The sequence below is a fragment of the Tachyglossus aculeatus genome, unplaced genomic scaffold (genome assembly GCF_015852505.1).
Source record: "Tachyglossus aculeatus isolate mTacAcu1 unplaced genomic scaffold, mTacAcu1.pri scaffold_115_arrow_ctg1, whole genome shotgun sequence".
Taxonomy (NCBI): Eukaryota; Metazoa; Chordata; class Mammalia; order Monotremata; family Tachyglossidae; genus Tachyglossus; species Tachyglossus aculeatus.
The window spans coordinates 32,500-54,081 of record NW_024044847.1 but is presented as its reverse complement, the minus strand read 5'-3'; positions in this window follow the sequence as shown (position 1 = coordinate 54,081).

Here is a 21,582-nt window from a genome sequence, read left to right as displayed (position 1 = left end):
TCACTCAAAATCCTCTCCCCTGAAAATCTATATTACTACCTCACAGAGACCTCCATTCTCTCGACCCCAACTATCTTTCTCAGCGCATCACACCCTACCTCGCCTCCCTATCCTCTCTATCCAAATTTGACGACCAGATTACTGCTCTCAACTCCACCCTTTCTATTCAACTCAGCTCGATAGCTCCCCTTTCCCTTCGCCGCTCTGGTACCACTAAATCAGCCTTAGATCTCTGCCACTGTATTCCTCCTTCGCTGTTATGCTCGAACTGCTGAACGCTGCTGGCGAAAGTCTAAACACCAAGCCAAATTTGTTCACGTCAAGTATATCATTTCCTGTCTTAACTCTGCCCTCTCCTCTGCCAGGCAAAACTATTTCTCCTCCCTAATTGACACCCATGCCCATCATCCCGTTCAGCTGTTCCGAACATTTAACTCCCTTCTCGGGCCCCCTGTTCTGCCCCCTTCTCCATCCCTCACCCCCAACGATCTGGCCTCCTTCTTCATTAGTAAAATTAACTCCATCATGTCTGAGCTCCCCAAAGTCACTCCTCTCCCTTCTCCAACCCCCGAGCTCTCAACCCTCTCTGCTACTCTCGCATCTTTCCCAGCAGTATCTTCAGATGAGATCTCCACCCTCTTAAATGCTACTCCATCCACCTGGGTTTCAGATTCCAATTTCTCTCATTTTATGTAATCTCTCGCCCCTTCCCTCCTCCCCTCCTTAGATTCCCTCTTCAATCGCTCACTCTCCACTGTTTCCTTCACCCCTGCCTTCAAACACGCCCACGTCACCCCATCCTAAAAAATCCCTTCTTGACCCCAACTCCCCTTCTAGTTATCGCCCTATTTCCCTCCCTCCATTCCTTTCCAAACTCCTAGAATGAGTCGTCTACACCCGCTGACTCGAATTCCTCAACACCAACTATCTCCTTGACCCCTTCCAATCTGGCATCCGTTCCCTACATTCCACTGAAACCGCCCTCTCAAAGGTCACCAACGACCTCCTTCTTGCCAAATCCAACTGCTCCTACTCCATCCTAATCTCCTCGACCTCTCAGCTGCCTTCGACACTGTGGACCACCCTCTTCTCCTCAACACGCTATCCAACCTTGGCTTCACTGATTCCGTCCTGTCCTGTTCTCCTCTTATCTCTCCGGCCGTTCATTCTCAGTCTCCTTTGCGGGCTCCTCTTCCCCCTCCCATCCCCTTACTGTAGGGGTTCCTCAAAGGTCAGGTCTTGGTCCCCTTCTATTCTGTATCTACACTCCCTCCCTTAGTGAAGTCATTCGCACCCACGGCTTCAACTATCATCTCTAAGCTGATGACACCAGAATCTATATATCTGCCCCTGCTCTCTCTCCCTCCCTTCAGGCTCGTATCTCCTCCTGCCTTCAGGTCATCTCGATCTGGATGTCTGCCCGCCATCTAAAACTCAACATGTCCAATACTTAACTTATTATCTTCCCTCCCAAACCTGCCCTCTCCCTGTCTTTCCCGTCACTGTAGACGGCACTACCATCCCTCCCGTCTCACAAGCCCGCAAACGTGGTGTCGTCCCCGACTCCACTATCTCATTCACCTCTCAGATCCAATCCGTCACCAAAACCTGCCGGTCTCACCTCTCCAACATCGTCAAGATCCGCCCTTTCCTCTCCATCCAAACCGCTACCTTGCTGGTTCAATAGCTCATACAGCATCAACCTCCTCAGTGATCCCCCATCCTCCTGTCCCTCCCCACCTCAGTCTATACTTCACGCTGCTGCTCGGATCATATTTGTGCAGAAACGCTATGGACATGTTACTCCCCTCCTCAAAAATCTCCAGTGGCTACCAGCCAACCTACACATCCAGCAAAAACCCCTCACTCTCGGCTTCAAGGCTTTCCATCACCCCGCCCCCTCCTACCTCACCCCCGTTCTCCCCTTCTACAGCTCAGCCCGCACCCTCCGCTCCTCTGCTGCTAACCTCCTCACTGTACCTCGTTATCGCCTGTCCCGCCATCGACCCCAGCCCACGTCCTTGCCCTGGCCTGGAATGCCCTCCCTCTACACATCCTCCAAACTAGCTCTCTTCCTACTGTCAAAGCCCTATTGAGAGCTCACCTCCTCCAGGAGGCCTTTCCATACTGAGCCCCCTTTTTCCTCTCCTCCTCATCATCCCCCCAGGCCTACTTCCTTCCTTTCCCCGCAGCACTTGTATATATATTTGTACAGATTTATTTATTTATTTATTACTCTATTTATTTTACTTGTACATATTTACTTTTCTATTTATTTTGTTAATGATGTGCATTTAGCTTTAATTCTATTTGTTCTGACAACTTTGACGCCTGCTTACATGTTTTGTTTTGTTGTCTGTCTCACCCTTCTAGACTGTGAGCCCGTTGTTCGTAGGGAACGTTTCTTTATGTTGCCAATTTGTACTTCCCAAGCTCTTAGTAGAGTGCTCTGCACACAGTAAGCGCTCAATAAATACGATTGAATGAATGAATGAATGATCTTTTATCTACCCCAGTGCTTAGTACAGTGAGTGGCACATAGTAAGTACTTAACAAAATTTGTTTTGTTGTATGTCTCTCCCCTTCTAGACTGTAAACCTGGTGTGGGCAGGGATTGTCTCTCTTCATTGCTGAATTCTACTTTCCATGCCCTTAATACAGTGCTCTGCACACAGTTAGTGCTCAATAAATACGATTGAATAAATGAATAATAATAACTTGCACCTACACATTTTCCAAACCCTTACTATGTGTCAGGCACTGCACTAAGCACTGGCGTAGATACAAAGTTACCATGTTGGACACAGCCCCTGTCCCACATGAAGCTCACAATTTTAATATCCATTTTACAGATGAGGTAACTGAGGCACAGAGAAGGGAAGTAATTCGTCCAAGGTCACACAGCAGACAAGTCGGATTGGAGTCCGGATCCTTCTGACTCCCAGGCCTGTGTACTATCCACCAGGCATTTAATACAGGGCTTGACATATTATAAGGGTTTAACAAATAACCCAATCGTGATTTTATTCAAATCCCTCCTGCTTTTTTTCTTAGCCCATTTCCTCCTTAAGTGGCCTGTGGAAGCTGCTCCACCTCTCCTCACAGTCCCAGATAAAGTTATCAATTGAATCTTTGACCTTCTCCAGGCTAGGCTAAAAGTCATTCTATCAGTCGTATTTATCAAGCACTTAATCTGTGCATAGCACTGTACTAAGCATTTGAGACAGTACAGTACAAAAGAGTTGGTAGACACATTCCCTGTCCACTGTGAGCTTCCAGTCTAGAGGAGGAGACAGATATTTAATAGCGTGGCTTAATGTCATGATCCCCGGTTTGTGAGTCAGAGGACTTGGGTTCTAATCCCGGCTCCTCCACCTGTCTGCTGTGTGAACTTGGGCAAGACACTAACTTCTCTGGGCCTCAGTTACCTCATTTGTAAAATGGGGATAAAGACTATCAGCTCCACGTGGGACAACCTGCTTTCCTTGTATCTACTCCAGGGCATAGAGCTTGGCACATAGTAAGTGCTTAACAAGTATCATAATTATTTATTATTATTGTTATTATAAATAAATTATGGCTATTCATTGATTCATTATACTGTATTTATTGATCACTTACTATGTGCAAAGCTCTGCAGAAAGCATTTAAGAGAGTACAATATAATAATAAATAGATACATTCCCCTCCCACAACGAGATAAACATAAGTGCTGTCGGGATGAGAGAGGAGTGAATAAAGAGAGTAAATCCAAGTGCAAGGGCGACACAGAAGGGAGTGGGAGAAGAGGAAATGAGGGCCTTGTCACGGTAGCTCTCTTGGAGGAGGTGGAATTTTAATAAAGGTTTGAAGGAGGGGAGAACCTTTCCCTCACAAAGGTTCTTTTATATATATATACAGGGTATTTTTTTAAGGGCTTACTATGCACCAGGCACTGTACTAAACGCTGGGTTAGACACAAGCTGATCAGGGTGGACACAGTATATGTCCCACTTAGAGCTCACTATCTTAATCTAGATTTTGCAGATATGAACCTGAGGCAAAGAGAAGTGAAGTGACTCGTCCAAGGTCACACAGCAGGTCAGTGACAGAGCAGGATTAGAACCCAGGTCCTCTGACTCCCAGGCCCAGACTGCCCTTTCCACTAGGCTACGTTGCTTCGATTGATTGAGTGATCAATTGATCTTTCCTATAGGCTGTCTTCACCCACTTCTTCTCGGCTCTCATTCTTTCCTTACCCCGAGATAACCTTCCAAATGTATCTCGTTCTCCTCTCTCTTCAATCCGAATCCTCGCTCCTGCAGGCCTCCTGCCCAGAATTCCTTTCCCCTTAAAGTAGCCTAGATCACAGTCCTACCCATCTTGAAAGTGCCCCTAAAATCCCACCTCTTCCACTCTTAGCATCTATGACCTTACATCCATCCTCAGCATTTATATAACAACAATAACAATGATGACATTTATTAAGCGCTTACTATGTGCAAAGCACTGTTCTAAGCGCTGGGGAGGTTACAAGGTGATCAGGTTGTCCCACGGGGGGCTCACAGTCTTCATCCCCATTTTACAGATGAGGTCACTGAGGCATAGAGAAGTTAAGTGACTTGCCCAAAGTCACACAGCTGATAAGTAGTGGAGCCGGGATTTAAACCCATGACCTCTGACTCCAACGCCCGTGCTCTTTCCACTGAGCCACGCTGCTTCTCTAAATTCAACTGCAAATTCAACTGTACCTTCAATTAAGCGATCAATTAATGATATATATTGAGCGCTTACAGTTGCAGAGAACTGTACTATGTACTCAGGAGAGGATAATCTTCAGCTTGACACATATGTACTCTGGCATTTTCACTGTTTCGTCTGTTCTATTGTTCTATTGTACTCTCCTCAGTACTTAGGGAAGCAGGATGGCCTAATGGGTAGAGCACAGGCCTGGAATCAGAGGACCTGGGTTCTAACTCCAGGTTTTCCACTGTCTGCTGTGTGACCTCTAGCAAGACATTTCACTTCTCTGTGCCTCAGAACCACATTTGTAAAATGTGGATTAAGACTGTGAGCCTATGTAGGACGGGAACGGCGTCCAACCCAATTATCTTGTATATACCACAGCACTTAGTACAGTGCATGGCATATAGTAAGCACTTAACAAATTTTCTTATCATTCTTCTTATTATTGTTATTAATACAGGCAGCAGAAAAGAATGACGCCAACCTGGAATTTGTTTCTATAACAGGTGCAGTGATTATTCTGTTTTTCTGATAATCTCATCCGACCCGGTCCCTTTTCAATCAATCAATCAATCAATTTTCTTTCTCCACTTATACCTACTTCCCCCAACGAGGATCTTCAGGAAGAAAACAGCCAGACTTCTAAGGGGAATTTTCCAATTGGTTCTGGAAATTTCAGCATGAGCACATTTCCCCCCATGTCCGGGAGTGTGCTTGCTAATTCTGCTGTATTGGACTCTCTCAACGCTGAGTATGGTGCTGTGCACATGGTAAGCGCTGAATAAACCTCATTGATTGATTAATTGAGGTCTCACACCCTCCAAGAAGTCTTCCCAAATCCCTTCCCAACTTCCAAGTCGACCTCACAGCCTCCGTTGATGCTTATGTATTCATGCCTATATTTTGTACCAATGGGCATAAGCATACTGAGTCAATTATTTGTTCAACAGTATCTCAATTAATTTCCCAGAGACCAAAGCAATATTGTTTTAACTGGTAGTTGTTAAGTGCTTACTATTTGCCAAGCACTCTACTAAGCGCTAGAGTAGGTACAAGCTAATCAGATTGGAGACATTCTTGTGTCCCAGAGTAATAATAAAAATGATGATATTGATTAAGCGCTTACTATGTGCCAAGCACTGTTCTAAGCGCTGAGGGGCTCACAGTCTTAATCCCCATTTTACTGATGAGGGAACTGAAGCCCAGAGAAGTGAAGTGACTTGTTTGAGGTCACACAACAGACAAGTGGTGGAGTTGGGATTAGGACCCAGGTCCTTCTGACTCCCGGGGCCGTGTTCTATCCACTAGGCCATACCGCTTCTCAATATCGATCAACAGTAGTATTTATCGAGCATTTACTTTGTGCAGAGCATTATACTAAGGTATTTGGAGAGTACAATAAAATCGATGTAACAGAGTTAGTAGACATGTTCCCCGCCTGCAACAATTATACAATCTACAGGGGAAAACAGACATTCTTATAAATAAATAAATTATGGATATTTATGCTTTGGGATAAATTATGGATAAATTATGCTTTGGGACTGAGGGAAGGAGTGAATAAAGAAAGCAAATTCTAGGGCAAAGATAAAGTCATTGGCCACTTCTAGCACTTCTGAACTTCTTTACACTTGTACATCCGTTTATTAGGTTATTTATTTTGACCATTTAGTTCTAAATATTTCATTGTTTATCTCCCTCACTAGATTGTAAGCTCCCTTCTTTTCTCTGTTCTTTCCAAGCACCTAGGACAGTTTTCTGCCCCAAGTGGATGCTTAATAAATATTACCAGTACTTGCACCGCTTCCAACAGTATCTTTGTTCTTTCTCTGCTCCGATTATTTGTAAAACTTTTTTATTGTTTTTAATGATTCTATTGCAGGTTCCTACCACTACACTGTTGTAGGGACTTTATTATTATTATGGTATTTGTTAAGCGCTTACTTTGTGTCAGGCATTGTTCTAAGCGCTGAGATAGATGCAAGGTAGTCAGGTTGGACACAGTCCCTGTCCCACAAAGGGCTTCCAGTCTTAATTCCCATTTTACAGGTGAGGAAACTGAGACAGAGACGTTAAGCGACTTGCCCAAGGTCACACAGCAGATAAGTGGAGGATTCGGCTTTACTAGACTGTTAGCTCACTGTGGACAAGGAATGTGTCTGCTAATTCTGTTGTACTGAGAAGATTGCAAGCTCCTACTACTAAAGAGAGGCAACATTAGAGGGGATGAATAAAGGGAGGAAATTCTAGGGCAAATTTAAAGTTATTGGCCAATTCTAACACTTCTGAACTTATTTACACTTGTACATCTGTAACCGAGGTCCTCTGACTCCCGGATCGGGCTTTTTTTAAAAAAATAAAAGATCCAAAACACAGCTTCTGTCTCAGTGTGCTGGGGAAAGTTCAAACCTTCTCCTGAACTTTTCGCCTCTCAGCATCTTTCATTCACTCATTCAATCGTATTTATTGAACGCTTACTGTGTGCAGATCACTGTACTAAGCGCTTGGAAAATACAAATTTGGCAACATATAGAGACAGTCCCTACCTAATAACGGGCTCATAGTCTAGATGGGGGAGACAGACAACAAAAGAAAACACCTAGACAGATCTCAATACCATCAAAATAGATAAACAGATAAATATATATAATTCTTATAGATATATATGCATCATTTATAAAATAGAGTAATAAATATGCACAAATATACCCAAGTGTTGTGGGGTGGAGAAGTGGGTAGAGCAGAGGGAGGGAGTAGGGGCGATGGGGAGGGGATGAGGAGCAGAGGAAAAGCGGTGTTCAATCTGGAAAGGCCTCCTGGAGGAGGTGAGCTCTCAGTAGAGCTTTGAAGGCGGGGAAGAAAGCTAATTTGGTGGATGTGAGGAGGGAGGGCATTCTAGGCCAGAGGTAGGTTGTGGGCCAGGGGTCGAAGGCAGGACAGGCTAAAAGGAAGTCCATTGAGAAGGTTAGCGGCAGAGGAGCCGAATGTGCGGGCTGGGCTGGGCTTGCACCCCCAGACTGACCTTGCGGGGGTCCGCGTCCTTCAGGAAATAGACGGTGAGTTTAATGACCGGAATGGGCTGAGCCGAAGCAGCATGGTTTAGGGGAAAGAGCCCGGACTGGGAGTCAGAAGGTCGTCTGTTCTAATCCCGACGCCACCACTTGTCTGCTGTGTGACCTTGGGCAAGTCACTTCGTTTCTCTGTGCTTCAGTTCCCTCATCAATCCTACTGGCTTCGCCAAGTTTCCTGAAGATACTCCTATGTAGTCGAACTCAGGAACAGACACAGGCCAATCAGGTACTTGTCGCGTTGTTCCGGTGAGTAGTTAGACGGGTGATGGACAAAGACTTCTGGGATGGTCTTTCTAGACAGCGTTCTCCTCCGCTTACCGAACTTCCACTCCCCTCATGCCTCGTGGCAGGTCCTGCGGTACTATCTGCCCTGAAACGAGGAGAGGAAGAGTGGCTAGGCGGCTGATGGGGCAAAGACTTCTGGCAGTTATAGTGTGATGCTCGTTCTAGTCAGGTTCACCTCCGTCTACCAAATCACCACTCCCATCATGCCTCGCTGGGAAGCCTCAGCCGTGTCTGGCCATGTCGCCAGGAGGGGAAACCTCGTGTGGCGGCTCAGGGCACAAAGACATCTGGGAGTTTTAGTATGATGCTCCTTCTAGACAGCGTTCTCCTCCGCCTACCGACCTACTACTCCAGCTGTGCTCCGCGGAGATTCGCAGCAATTTTCTGGAGCCCGGAAGTCTCGGGAGGCCGATGTTCAAGGTGTTTTCCCATTTATATTGATAGTAATTATGGTATTTGTTAGGTACCTGTTATCACCTGTGAGGTGTGGAGATCACGGAGACCCCAAACCCGCTGAGAATCAGGCTTCTGTGAGTGCCTTCCCTCCCAGGACAATTTACCACACACCCAAGTGTCAAGGCACTGAGCAGCTCACATACTGTTTTCGGGGATCTACCCGAGCTGGGTTATAACACATGCTTACGTTTGAATGTGTCTCCTCTGAGCTGTCAAATGCAGATGCCCTTGCCTCTCCCAAAGGTGTTCCCACAAAAGCGAACCACCATTGGACCGCGCCCTATATGTAGGGTTCCTATGTAGTCGAACCCAGTCACCGACACAAGACTACTCAGGCCCTGTCACGTGGTGCGGCGGAGTGGCTAGATGGCTGATGAGACAAATTCTTATGGGAGGTGTAGTGTGATATCCTTTATATACAGCATTCACCTCTGCCTACCGAACTAACAATCCCATCCTGCCCCGTGACGGAGACAAAGGACATATCTGTCCTTGTCATGAAGTGTTGGAGAGTGGCTTGGTGGCTGATGGAACAAAACCCGCTGGGAGTCGCAGTGTAATGCTCATTCAAGACAGCGTTTCCCCTCCACCTACCGAACTACCACTTCCATCATGCCTCGTGGCAGGGCCCACAGTCTTGTCTAGCCCTGTCACGGGGGGAGCGAGAGTAACATGGAGGGTCGAGGCACAAAGCCTTCTGGGAGTTGTAGTCTGATGATCGTTCTAGACAGCATTTACCTCCGCCTACCGAACTCCTACTCCTTTCATGCCTAGGGATAGAGCCCATGTCCATGTCTGTCCCTGTCGCCCAGGAGAGGGAGAGTGGCATCGCGCCTCGGGACACAAAGATCTTTGGGGGTTGTAGTGTGATGCTCATTCTAGAGCGTTCATCGCCGCCAACTTAATTGCCACCCCTGTCATGCTTTGCCGGGAGCCGTGGCCATTAATGGAGCATGGAAAGCGCTGTAGGGGAATGCTTAAGGTGTTTTCCCTATAATAATGATCGTAATTATAGTATTCGTTAAGTACCTGTTACCACTCCCTGGGAGGTGCCGCAAAGAGAACAAGGAGACCCCAAACCCGCTCAATATCAGACTCCTTTAACCGCATTCCCACCCCGGAGAGTTTACAACACAACCAAGTGTCAAGGCACTGAGGGTCTCCAAATATTGTATTCGGGCTTCTTACCCGAGATGGGTTATAACACATCCTTGTATTTGAATAAGCCCGCTCCAAGCTGTCCGATGCAGATGGCCTTGTCTCTCACGAAGATGCTCCCACAAGGGCGAACACTTATTAGTCCCCGCCCTATCCGTAGGGTAGCCATGTAACTGAGCCCAGTCACCGACACAACCAATCAGGCCCTATAGCAAAGGGAGGGAAAATGGCCCGGCGGCTCGGGGCACAAAGACCTCTGGGAGTTGTAGTGTAATGCTCGTTCTTGACAGCGTTCACCTCTGCCAGACGAACTACCACTCCCATCATGCCCAGAGATCGAACCTCTTTTAGCAGCGTGGAAGTGGTGGTATGAGGATGTTATGGCCGTTTTCCCATTCATAATGACATTAATTTTTGTGTTTGTTAAATACCTGCTACCGCTCCCCTTGACGTGTCGCATAGAGAATACGGAGAGCCCAAACTCGCTCAAAATCAGGGACCTTTAATCCCTTTCCCTCCCAAGAGAGTTAAAGATACCATCAAGTGTCAAGACATTAAATAGCTCCACATACGTGTTCGGGGTTATAGCACGTCCTTGCATTTGAATAAGCCCGCTTAGAGCTGGAATATTCAGATTCAATTGTCGGTCCTGAAGATTCTCCCATAAGAACAAATACTCATTAGTCCCAGCCCTATCCATAGGGTTCCTGTGTTTTCGAGCCCAGTCAAAGACAGAATCCAATCAGACCCTGTCGCAGGGAGGAGAGTGGCTAGGCAGCTGATGGAGTAAAGACTTCTGGGAGTTGTAGTGTGATGGTCGTTCTAAACAATTTTTCCCTTCCGCCTACCTAACTACCATTCCCCTAATGCCCCGCGGCAGAGCTGTGGCTATTTTCTGGAGCTTGGAAGGCACGGGAAGCAAATGGTCATGATTACGGGGAGGGGCAAAGCAAGGCCCCAGCGCTACACAAAGCCACCCTTTGACAGGCTTAATATCGGCTCCCCACTCCTTCTACGAACTCCCCAGCCGCCACGAAGCAGGCCGTGGGGTAAGAAGAGAATGGTAGATCCGTAGGCAGAGGCGATTCCTGTCCAGAGCGACCGACAGACTATGAGTCCCACAGGTCTTTGGATCTCAATCCTCAGCAGAACCCCTCCCTACAGGGTCTGGGTGAATGCTTCTGTGCCTGAGCTGAGCTCCATGGGGATCCGACGGGGTCGAATCAGGATTTGCTTCCGTGAGAGCATCTTGGGGAGGGCCAAGGGCAACTGCCTAGACCAGCAGGGAGCAGACACATTCCATGGCCACAACAAGCTTCAGTCTCGAGGGGGAGGCAGATGCCAAAAGGAATCAATTAATTGCGGTTATAGATGAAAGTGCTAGAGGGCTGGAGGTTACGGGGAAGGGCTCGGCGTGGCCGCAGAGCTGCACAAAGGCGCCATTTTCCAGGCTGGATATCGGCTATACGCTCCTTCTGAGGGGCCCCCAGTGGCCACAAGACAGGCCGAGGGTCATGACGGCAATGTTAGTTTGGTTGGCGGAGGTGATCGTTGTCCAGAGTGAACATCGGACTATGACTCTCAAGGTCTTTGGGCCTTGAGACTCCACAGAACCCACCCGATAGGGTCTGATTGACTGGGTCGGTGCCTGGGCTGGGCATCATGTGGATCCGATGAAGAGCGCGGGGTACTAATGAAGGTTTGCTCCCGTGGAAGCATTTTGGGGACCACCAAGGACAGCTGCCTGGACCAGCTGGGAGCGGCCTTATGCCAATGAAAGGATGTGTAAAAGCCCTCCCGTTTGAAGGGGCCGGTCTTCAGTACCTGGGGACGCTCTGTGCCTTGACGGTTGGTTGTGTGGTAAACTGTCCCGAGAGCGAATGGGATGAAAGGAGCCCGATTTGGACCGCGTTTGCTGTCTCTGTGTTCATTGTGCTACACCTCTCAGCGAGTGGGAGCAAGAACTTAAAGAAATACCATAAGTACTATCACTCCCAAAGGGAAAACGTTCTAAACAACCGATGCCCGTGCCTTCTGCGCTCTGGACCATGGCCTAGGGCCCTCCCGCTGGGCACGATAGGACTGGTAGTGCGGGAGATGGAGATGAACGGCCTTCAAGATAGAGCGTCAGACTACGACTCTCAGAAGTCTTTGTGCCCCGTTCTGCCATGCCACGCTCCCTCCTATCACGACAAGGCTGGATTGTTTGTGTGGGGTCCTGGGCTGTCCTCTGTCGCTTCACATAGTGCTCTTGGTTCAGTCGTTTGTATTTCGTCATCACCTATGACGTCCTCCTACTGGGAAAATATAATTTTTGTCCCTTCTCCCGTCTACAGTGTCCAGTTCCATGATCAAGAGATAATGTGTACTAGGCTCCTCCATCACTCCGTCACACATATGCAAAACAAACTTCCTTCTCTTCCAATTCATTCAATCATTCATTCATCCAATCGTATTTATTGAGCGCTTACTCTTTGGAGAGAACTGGACTAAGCGCTTGGTAAGTACTAGTCATCAACATATAGAGACGGTCCCTACCCAACAACGGGCTCACAGTCTAGAAGGGGGAGACAGACAACAAAGCAAAACATGTAGACAGGTGTCAAAATCGTCAGAACAAATAGTATTAAAGCTATATGCGCATCATTAGCAAAATAAATAGAATGGTAAATATGTACAGGTAAAATAAATAGAGTAATGAATCTGTACAAATATATATACAAGTTCTGTGGGGAGGGGAAAGAGGTAGGGCGGAGGGGATGGGGAGGAGGAGAGGAAAAAGGGAGCTCAGTCTGGGAAGGCCTCCTGGAGGAGGTGATCTCTCAGTAGGGCTTTGAAGAGAGGAAGAGAGTTAGTTCGGCGGATGTGTGGAAATGTGTCGAACCCTACCCCGGCACCTGCTTTTTTTATTGGTCTTTTCGTTTTTTTCTTCTACTGGTATTTCTTCACAAGTGCTTGTTCTGGGCCTGGTACTGTCCTCGGCTCTGGGGTAGATTCAAGCTAATCTGGTTGGACACACTACTGCCCCACATGAGACTCACAGTCTTCACCTTTCCTTTAACGGATGTGGTAATTGATGTAGTGAGAATTCATTCATTTATTCCTTCCTTAATTCATTCAGTCGTATTGACTGAGCGCTCACTCAAAGCGCTGCGCAGCGCAAAGCACTGTCCTCGGGGCTTGAGAGAGTACACTATAAAAATAAACAGACACAATCGTTGCCTACAGTGAGCTCACAGTCTAGAGGGGGAGGCAGACGTTAATATACAGGAAAAGATAAAGAAGGAAAGAAGAAAAAAATGAATCAATCATTTATAGAAAGGGGACTTGCCCTCAGGGTGACATAGTCAAAACCTGGAAATAGAACTCTCTCCACCAGATCCAGCTGCCTTCCTGTCCCATCACTGTAGACAGTACTACTTTCCTTCCTGTCTCACAAGTCTGAATTTTGGTGTTGTGTTTGACTCAATCGGGCTGACTGAGTGTATTCTTCGCATAGAGCACTGTACTCAGCTTTTGCAGGACTACAACCCCACAATAAAGCAAACATATTCCCTGGTCACAGTGAGCTTTCTGTCTCCAGGGGGAGAGACACCAATAGGAATCAATTCATTGAGGCTATAGACGGAAATGCTTGAGGGCTGGGGGATGTCGGGGGACGCTCAGCGCGGCCGCAGCGCTGCGCAAAGTCGCCCTTTGCCGGGCTGAATATCGGTTATCTGCACCTTCTGCGAGACCCCCAACGGGCACGAGACAGGCCTTGGGGAACGAAGGGGTTGCTAAATCTTTAGGCGGAGGTGATCGCTATCCAGAGAGCATCAGATTACGACTTTCAGAAGTCTCTGGGCCTCGCACCTCCACAGAACCTTCCCGACCGAGTCTGATTGACATTTACCTGGGCTGAGGTAAATGAGGCCCCAAGAATTCATTCATTTATTCCTTTATGCATTCAATAATTTGACCGAGCCTCCCCGGCTAGTGATGCTGGATGGATGATGGATGATGGATGGATGATGGATGGATGATGGATGGATGATGTATGATAGATAGGCGGATCTGTACGCCGTATAAAAAAGCATCACACTTACAACTCTAGGAAATCTTTATACTCCGAGTAGCCACAACGTTCTCCCACTTCTCACGACAGGGCGTAAAATGGCCGAGGCTCCACCGTGGGGAGGAAAGGAGTGGTAGTTTAGTAGACAGAGAGTGTCATGCCACTCTCCCTCTCTTCGCAACAGGGCCAGGCAAGGCCGCAAGCCCTGCCGCGGGGTCAGAACAGGAGTTTGTTCCGTAGGTGGAGGTGAACGCTGTCTAGAAAGAGCATCATAGTAAAGGTCCCAGACGTCTTTGTGCCCCTAGCCCCCATTCCACTCTCCCTCTCCTCAGGAAAGTGCTGGCTTTGGCAGGGGATCTGCCACGGGCATGATGGTAGTGGCAGTTCAGTAAAGAGAAGATGAACCGTGTCTAGAACGAGCATCACACTACACCTCCCAGAAGTCTTTGGGCCCCAAGCCTTCATGCCACTCTCCATCTCCTTCCAATAAGTCCTTATATGGATCCGGGACCCGCAGAGGGGCCATGATGGGAGTTTTAGTTCGGTAAGCAGAGGTGAACGTCGTCTAGAACGAGCATCAACCTACAACTCCCAGAAGTCTTTGTGCCCCGAGCCGCCATTCCACTCTCCCTCTCCTCGCGACAGGGCCAGTCATGGCCACGAGACATGGCGAGAGTGTTAGTTTGCTAGGCGGAGGTGAATGCTCTCTAGGTCGAGCATCGCACTACAATTTCCAGAGGTATTTGTGCCCCGATCCTTATTTGTGCACTGATCCTCCATGCCACTCTCTCATCTCGGGACAGGACCAGACATCTCCGCCGGCCTTTGCGCGGGGCATGACGGGAGTGGTAGCTCGTTGGGTAGATGTAAACTCTGTCCATATCGAAAGTCAGACTAAGCATGGCTTAGTGGAAAGAACCCGGACTTGGGAGTCAGAGGTCAAAGGGCAGAGGTCATGAGTTCGAATCCCGGCTCCGCAGCCTCTCAGCTGTGTGACATTGGGCAAGCCACGTAACTTCTCTGTGCCTCGGTTACCTCATCTGTAAAATGGGGATTAAGACTGTGAGTCCCAAGTGGGACAAACTGATCACCTTGTATCCCCCCAGCGCTTAGAACAGTGATTTGCACACAGTAAGCACTTAACAAATGCCACCATTATTATTATTATTATATAATTCTCAGAACTCTTTGTCTCATGAATCGGCAAGCCACTCTCCCTCACCTAGCGACAGGTCTTAGTTGTCTATATCAGTGACTGGTTTCGACTACATAAGAACCCTACGATTACGGTGGGGAATAATGAGGGTTCGCTCTTGTAGGAGCATCTTCAGGAGTGAAAAGGCCATCTGCATTTGACAGCCCACAGAGGGCTTATTCACAAGCAAGGATGCTATACCCTGGCCCTAGTAAGATGCCCGAACAGTATGTGGAGTCACTCAGTGCTTTGACACTTGGTTGAGGGGTAAATTCTTTTGGGAGGAAATGGGATTAAAGGAGTCTGATTTGGAGTGAGGTTGGTGTCTCCGTGCTCTCGATGCGACACACTGCAGGGAGTGGTAACATGTACTTAACAAAAAACATAATAAATAACATAATTTCCCATGGTTAGGAATGGGAAAACGCCCTGAACATCCTCCTCCTGTGCCTTTTGCTCTCCACAAACTGGCCGCGGTTCCCCCGCAGGGCATGACGGGACTGGTAGTTTTGTAGGTGAAAGTGAACGCTGTATGCTACGAGAAGCATTCATTCAATCGTATTTATTGAGCACTTACTGTGTGTAGAGCACTGTACTAAGCGCTTGGGAATTACAAGTCGGAAACATATACAGATGGTCCCTACCCAACACTGAGCTCACAATCTAGAAGGGGGTGACAGAAAACCAAACAAAACAAATACACAGGTGTCAAACCCGTCAGAATAAATAGAATTATAGCTACATGCACATCATTAATAAAATAAATAATGTAGTAAATATGTACAAATAAAACAAATAGAGTAAATGAATATGTACAAATATGTACTAGTCTTGTGGGGAGGGGAAGAGGGTAGGAAGAGGGAGGGGGTGATGGGGAAGGGAGGAGGAGAGGAAAAAGGCGGGGGGGGCTTGGTCTGGGGAAAGGCTTCTGGAGGACGTGAGCTCTTAGAAGGGCTTTGAAGGGAGGAAAAATAGCTAATTTGGCGAGTGCGTGGAGGGAGGGGATTCCAAGCCAGGGGGAAGGGACGTGGGCCGGGGTCGACGACGGGACAGGCCGAGAACAGGCCCAGTGAGGAGGTTAGCGGCAGAGGAGCGGACGGTTGTGGCTGAGCTGTAGAAGGAGAGAAGGGAGGTGAGGTAGGAGGGGGCGAGGTGATGAAGAGCCTTAAAGCCAAGAGTGAGGAGGTTTTGCTTGATTAGTGGATTGACAGGCAACCAGGAGATTTGACAGGAGATTTTTGAGGAAGGTAGTGCCATGCCCAGAGCATTTCTGTAGAAAGATAATCCGGGCAGCAGAGTGAAGTTTAGACTGAAGTGGGGAGAGACAGGAGGATGGGAGATCAGAGAGGAGGCTGATGCAGTAATCTAGTCGGGATAGGATGAGAGATTGAACCAGCAAGGTAGCGGTTTGGATGGAGAGGAAAAGACGGATCTTGGCGATGTTGCAGAGGTGAGACCGGCAGGTTTTGGTGACGGATTGGATATGTGGGGTGAATGAGAAAGAGGAGTCAAGGATGCCCACCAAGGTGCCGGGCTTGTGAGAGGGGAAGAATGGTAGTGCCGTCTAACAGTGAGAGGAAAGTCAGGGAGAAGACAAGGATTTGGGAGAGAAGATAAGGAGCTCACTCTTGGACATGTTGAGTTTTGGATGGCGGGCAGACATCCAGATGGAGATGTCCTGAAGGCAGGAGGAGAAACAAATAACAGTACAACTTCCAGAAGTCTTTCTGCCCCGAGCCCCAAGGCCATTATCACTCTCCTCACGAAAGAGCCAGACATGGGGTGCAGGGCCCTGCGGCGGAGCATTACAGGAGTGATAGTTTCTGTAGGTGGCACTGATTGCTATCTAGAACGAGCATCCCACTACTAGTCCCAGATGATCTTGGGCCCCAAACCACCATGCCATTCTTCCTCTCCTTCTGAAAGTGCTGACATGGTCGAGGCTCCCTGCTGGTCCATGACGGGAGTAGTAGTTCTGTAGGTGGATGTGGACGCTCTTTAGAAGGAGCATCACACAACAACTCCCAGAAATCTTTTTGCCCCGAGCCACCATAGCACTCTCCAACTCAATCAATCAATCAATCAATCAATCAATCATATTTATTGAGCGCTTATTGTGTGCAGAGCACTGTACTAAGCGCTTGGGAAGTACAAGCTGGCAACATATAGAGACGGTCCCTACCCAACAGTGGGCTCACAGTCTAGAAGGGGGAGAACAGAAAATAAGACAAAATATATTAACAAAATAAAATAAATAGAATCGATATGTAACAAGTAAAATAAATAGAATAATAAATACGTACAAACATATACACATATACACAGGTGCTTTGGGGAAGGGAAGGAGGTAAGGCGGGGGGAAGGAGAGGAGGAGGAGGGGGGAGAGGAAGGAGAGAGCTCAGTCTGGGAAGGCCTCCTGGCGGAGGTGAGCTCTCAGTAGGGCCTTGAAGGGAGGAAGAGAGCTAGCTTGGCGGATGTGGGAGGGAGGGCATACCTCATGTCATGTCATGTCCTCCTCATGTCAGGCACTCCTCAGTGTCAGGGCCTGAAATAGCAGGAGGCCTTGCCACAGGGCATGATGGGAGGACGATTTCGTAAGGCTGATGTGAACACTGTCTAGTGTTCACTGCGACCCTCCGTGGGACATTACCCGGAGTGTTAGTTTGCTAGGTAGAGGTGAACGCTGTCTGGAAAAGAGGAACACACTACAACTCCCAGAGGTTTTTGCGCCCCGAACCGCCATGCCAGTTTCCTGCTACTCCCGACAGGGCCAGAATTGGCTGTGGTCCTTGCCTCGGGGCATAATAGAAGTGCCGTTCAATAGGTGGAGGTTAAAACTGTCTAGAACGAGAATCACACTAAAACCCACAGAAGACTTTATGCCCTACGCACCCACGCCACTCTCCCTTTCCTCAGGAAGGGGCCTGGCATGACGGGTCTGCTGGTCCTGCCACGGGACATGATGGGAGTGCTAATTCGCTAGGCGGAGGTGAACTCTGTGTAGAAGGAGGATCACACTATAAGTCCCAGACGACTTTGTGCCCCAAGCCGCCATGGCCACTCTCCCTAACCTCGCGAGAGGGCCAGGCATCGCCAGGGAGCTTGAGGGGAGTGGTTGTTTGTTATGCGGAGATGAACGCTGTCCAGAACGAGCATCATGCTACCGTTCCCTAAAGTCCTTGTGCCCTTGCCTCCATGCCCACTCTCCTCTTCGGGAAAGGGTCTGGTATGACTGAGGTTAAGCCATTGGGCATGACTGGAGTGGTCGTTCAGTAGAAGGATATGAACGCTGTCTATAACGTGCATCACACTACGACTTCCGGACGTCTTTGTGTCCCGAGCCGCCATGCCAATCTCCATTTCCTTTCAAGAGGGCCTGGAATGGCGGAGGTTCCACCGCTTGGGCACGACGGGAGCGGTAGTTCGATATGAGGATCTGAACGCTGTGCACAACGAGCATCACACTACAACTCGCAGACATCCATGTGCCCCAATCCACTGCGCCACTCCCACTCGGCACGACAGGGCCTAAAATGGCCGTGGCACTCCCGCGAGGCAAACAGATTGGTAGTACAGTAGGTGGAGGTGCAAGCTGTCTAAAAACTAGCATCAGGCTATATTCCCAAGAGGTTTTTGTGCCCCGAACCGCCATGTCACTCTCACTCTCCTTGTGACAGGGCCCCGTCATGGCCGCAGACCCTGCCACGGGGACATTACAGGAGTGGTAGCTGCTTAAGCGACGTGTGAATGCTGTCTAGAACGAACATCACTCGACTACTAGAGAAGCAGCGTGGGCTCAATGAAAAGAGAATGGGCTCTGGAAGCAGAAGTCATGGGTTCAAATCCCGGCTCCGCCAATTGTCAGCTGTGTGGATTTGGGCCAGTCACTTAACTTCTCTGGGCCTCAGTTAACGCATCTGTGAAATGGGGATTAAGACTGTGAAGCCCGCTGTGTGACAACCTGATCATCTTGTATCCTCTCCAGCGCTTAGAACAGTGCTTTGCACATAGGTTAGCGCTTAATAATGCCATTATTATTATTACTATCACTCCCAGACGCCCTGATCCTCCATGCCACTCTCCCTCTCCCTCCAGAGAGGGGCCACATATGGCCGCGGACCCTGCCTCGGGACATGACAGGAGTCGGAGTTTGGAAGGCAGAGGTGGAGGCTGTCTAGAATGAACATTACACTAAAACTCCCAGAAGACGTTGTGCCCCAAGCTGCCACGACACTCTCCTTCTCCTCGGGAACTAATGAGGGTTCGCTCCTTTGGGAGCATTTTGGGGACGGAAAAGAGCAGCTGCCTGGACAATCTGGGAGCAGGCTCATTCCAATGAAAGGATGTGTAAAACCCCCTTGGATTTAAGGGCTCTGCCTTCAGTACACGGGGCTGCTCAGTGCTTTTGACGTTTGGTTTGTTTGGCAAAACTCTTCCGAAAGAGAATGGAATTGAAGAAACCCTCATTTGAACCGGGCTGGGGTCTCTGTGTTCTCTGCGATACACTCACAGGGAGTGGTAGCAAGTACTTAACAATATATAATTACTTGGTTATAAGTTCTAACCAAGCGCCGCCCATGCCATCTAGCTCTTCAGGGCACGATAGGGGAGACGGAGGTGGAACGCCAGTCAAGAGTGAGCGTTAGACTACGGACTCGCAGATGTCTTTGTGCCCCTATCCGCCAAGCCAGGCTCCCTCCCACCGCCGACCCCCCCCCAACACGGACGTTATTGTTTGGGTCGATACCTGGGCTGTCTCCTCCGCTTTCTTGCAGCGTTGTTGGTTGCTCTGCACGATAGTAAGCGCTCAATAAATACGATTGGGATGATTGATGATTACTGGTCGGCCAATCGCGGGGTTGGGGGAGGGGGGGGGCGGGGCGGTGAACCATGCACAAGAGGCAGAGGCAACCTGCGTCCCACGTCGGGGCTCGCAGCCCTGTGGAAGACGGTTTACACGTAGTTCATCCTTAGGTTTACAAGTGTGGCAGCTGAGACACACAGATTCCAAAGTGCCTCGGGCCAAAGGTCACATAGCACAAAAGTGTCACAACCGGGACGTGGTCCCAGGGTCACCCATATCCCAACTGGCGTCACTACCTTCCCGAAGGCGGTACACAGGGTATTTCCCTGGCGACGGACTCTGGGAATCTAGAGGAGCCGACCGGGGCCTGATGAATTAGGGCAACTGCCCTCTTGTGGGCACCTCTGTTGTATTACATCGGCGCTCAACAGATGCCTCAGTCCTTTTGCATTTCGACATCGTCTGTAACTGTCCTTCTACTGGAAAATATATCTTTGTCCCTTCTCCCCTCTGCGTTGTCCATTCCTTGGGCCAGAAACCATGTGTACTAGGGCCCTCCAATACCTCCTACTACACGTGTCCGAACAGTCCTCCTTCTCTCGCAAGTCGAACACTGTCCCTGCATCTGATTTTTTTATTTGTCTCCTTTTTTTTTCTACTGGTATTTCTTCATCAGCGTTTGCTATGTGCCAGATACTGTCCTCGGCGCTGGGTAGATTCAAGGTTGGACACATTCCTGCCCAACATGGGACTCACAGACTTCACCTTCCCTTTGACATATGAAGTAACTGAGGGCCCGAGAATTCACTTATTTATTCCTTCCTACATTCATTCAATCGAATTGATTGAGCGCTTACTGTATGCAAAGTACTGTCTTCAGTGCTTGGGAAAGCACTCTTTAACAATAATGACACGGTCTTTGCCCACAGTGAGCTCACTGTCTAGAGGAGGAGTGTGGGTAGATACCCCCAGTTCACCGGGGTTCGCCTACCAGAGGGCGGCTCTGGATCCTTTAGATTAGGCGACGACCCGCCAAAGACCAGACATCGAACCAAAGTGATCAGTTTCTGCCTCGTTATTGGGTGTACTCACATAGCTGTAGCGCAGTAAGCAAGTGAAGGAGGGGGTCCGAATTCTAATCAGCAGGGCAGGCTCTGCAGGGGCTCGGTCTAAATGCGTACAACTAAAAATAGCAGCAAATGCCTCTTATATACGAAGCCCCCCTGGTACCAGTTAGCCCCTCCCTGTATTCCCCCTGTCTTTCTGATTGGGACAATTCCCGTTCTGCAACCTTGTAATTTAACCGTTCTGTATCCTTGCTGTGGGTTGCTCAGGCAGAGTGAGGGGGCGAAGTTTCACAGATAGGGCACTCTTCCAAACTCCAGCCCTTCTCACCCTCATACGCCTAGAGCGACCTGGATCTGGGGAAACCAATAGGCTGGGCACTTGGTGCCCGCGCTGTGGGTTGCTCAGGCAGAAGGAATTCACAGATAGAGCACTCTTCCCACCATGAGACAGACATTAATATACAGAAATAGATAAAGAAGGAAAGAACAAAACTGATTCAATCAGTCATTTATACAGAGGGGACTTGCCCACCGGAAAACATAGTCAAGATTAGGAATTGGAACTCTCTCTACCAGATTCAGCTGTTTTCCTTTCCCGTCACTGTAGACTTGTACCACTTTCATTTCTGTCTCACAAGTCTGACCACTTTGGGTATTGTGTTTGACTCAATCGATCGATCGATCTATCGATCGTTCAATCATGTTGATTGTGTGCATTCTGTGCTTAGAGCGCTATACTCAGCTTTTCCGGGAGGTACAACAGT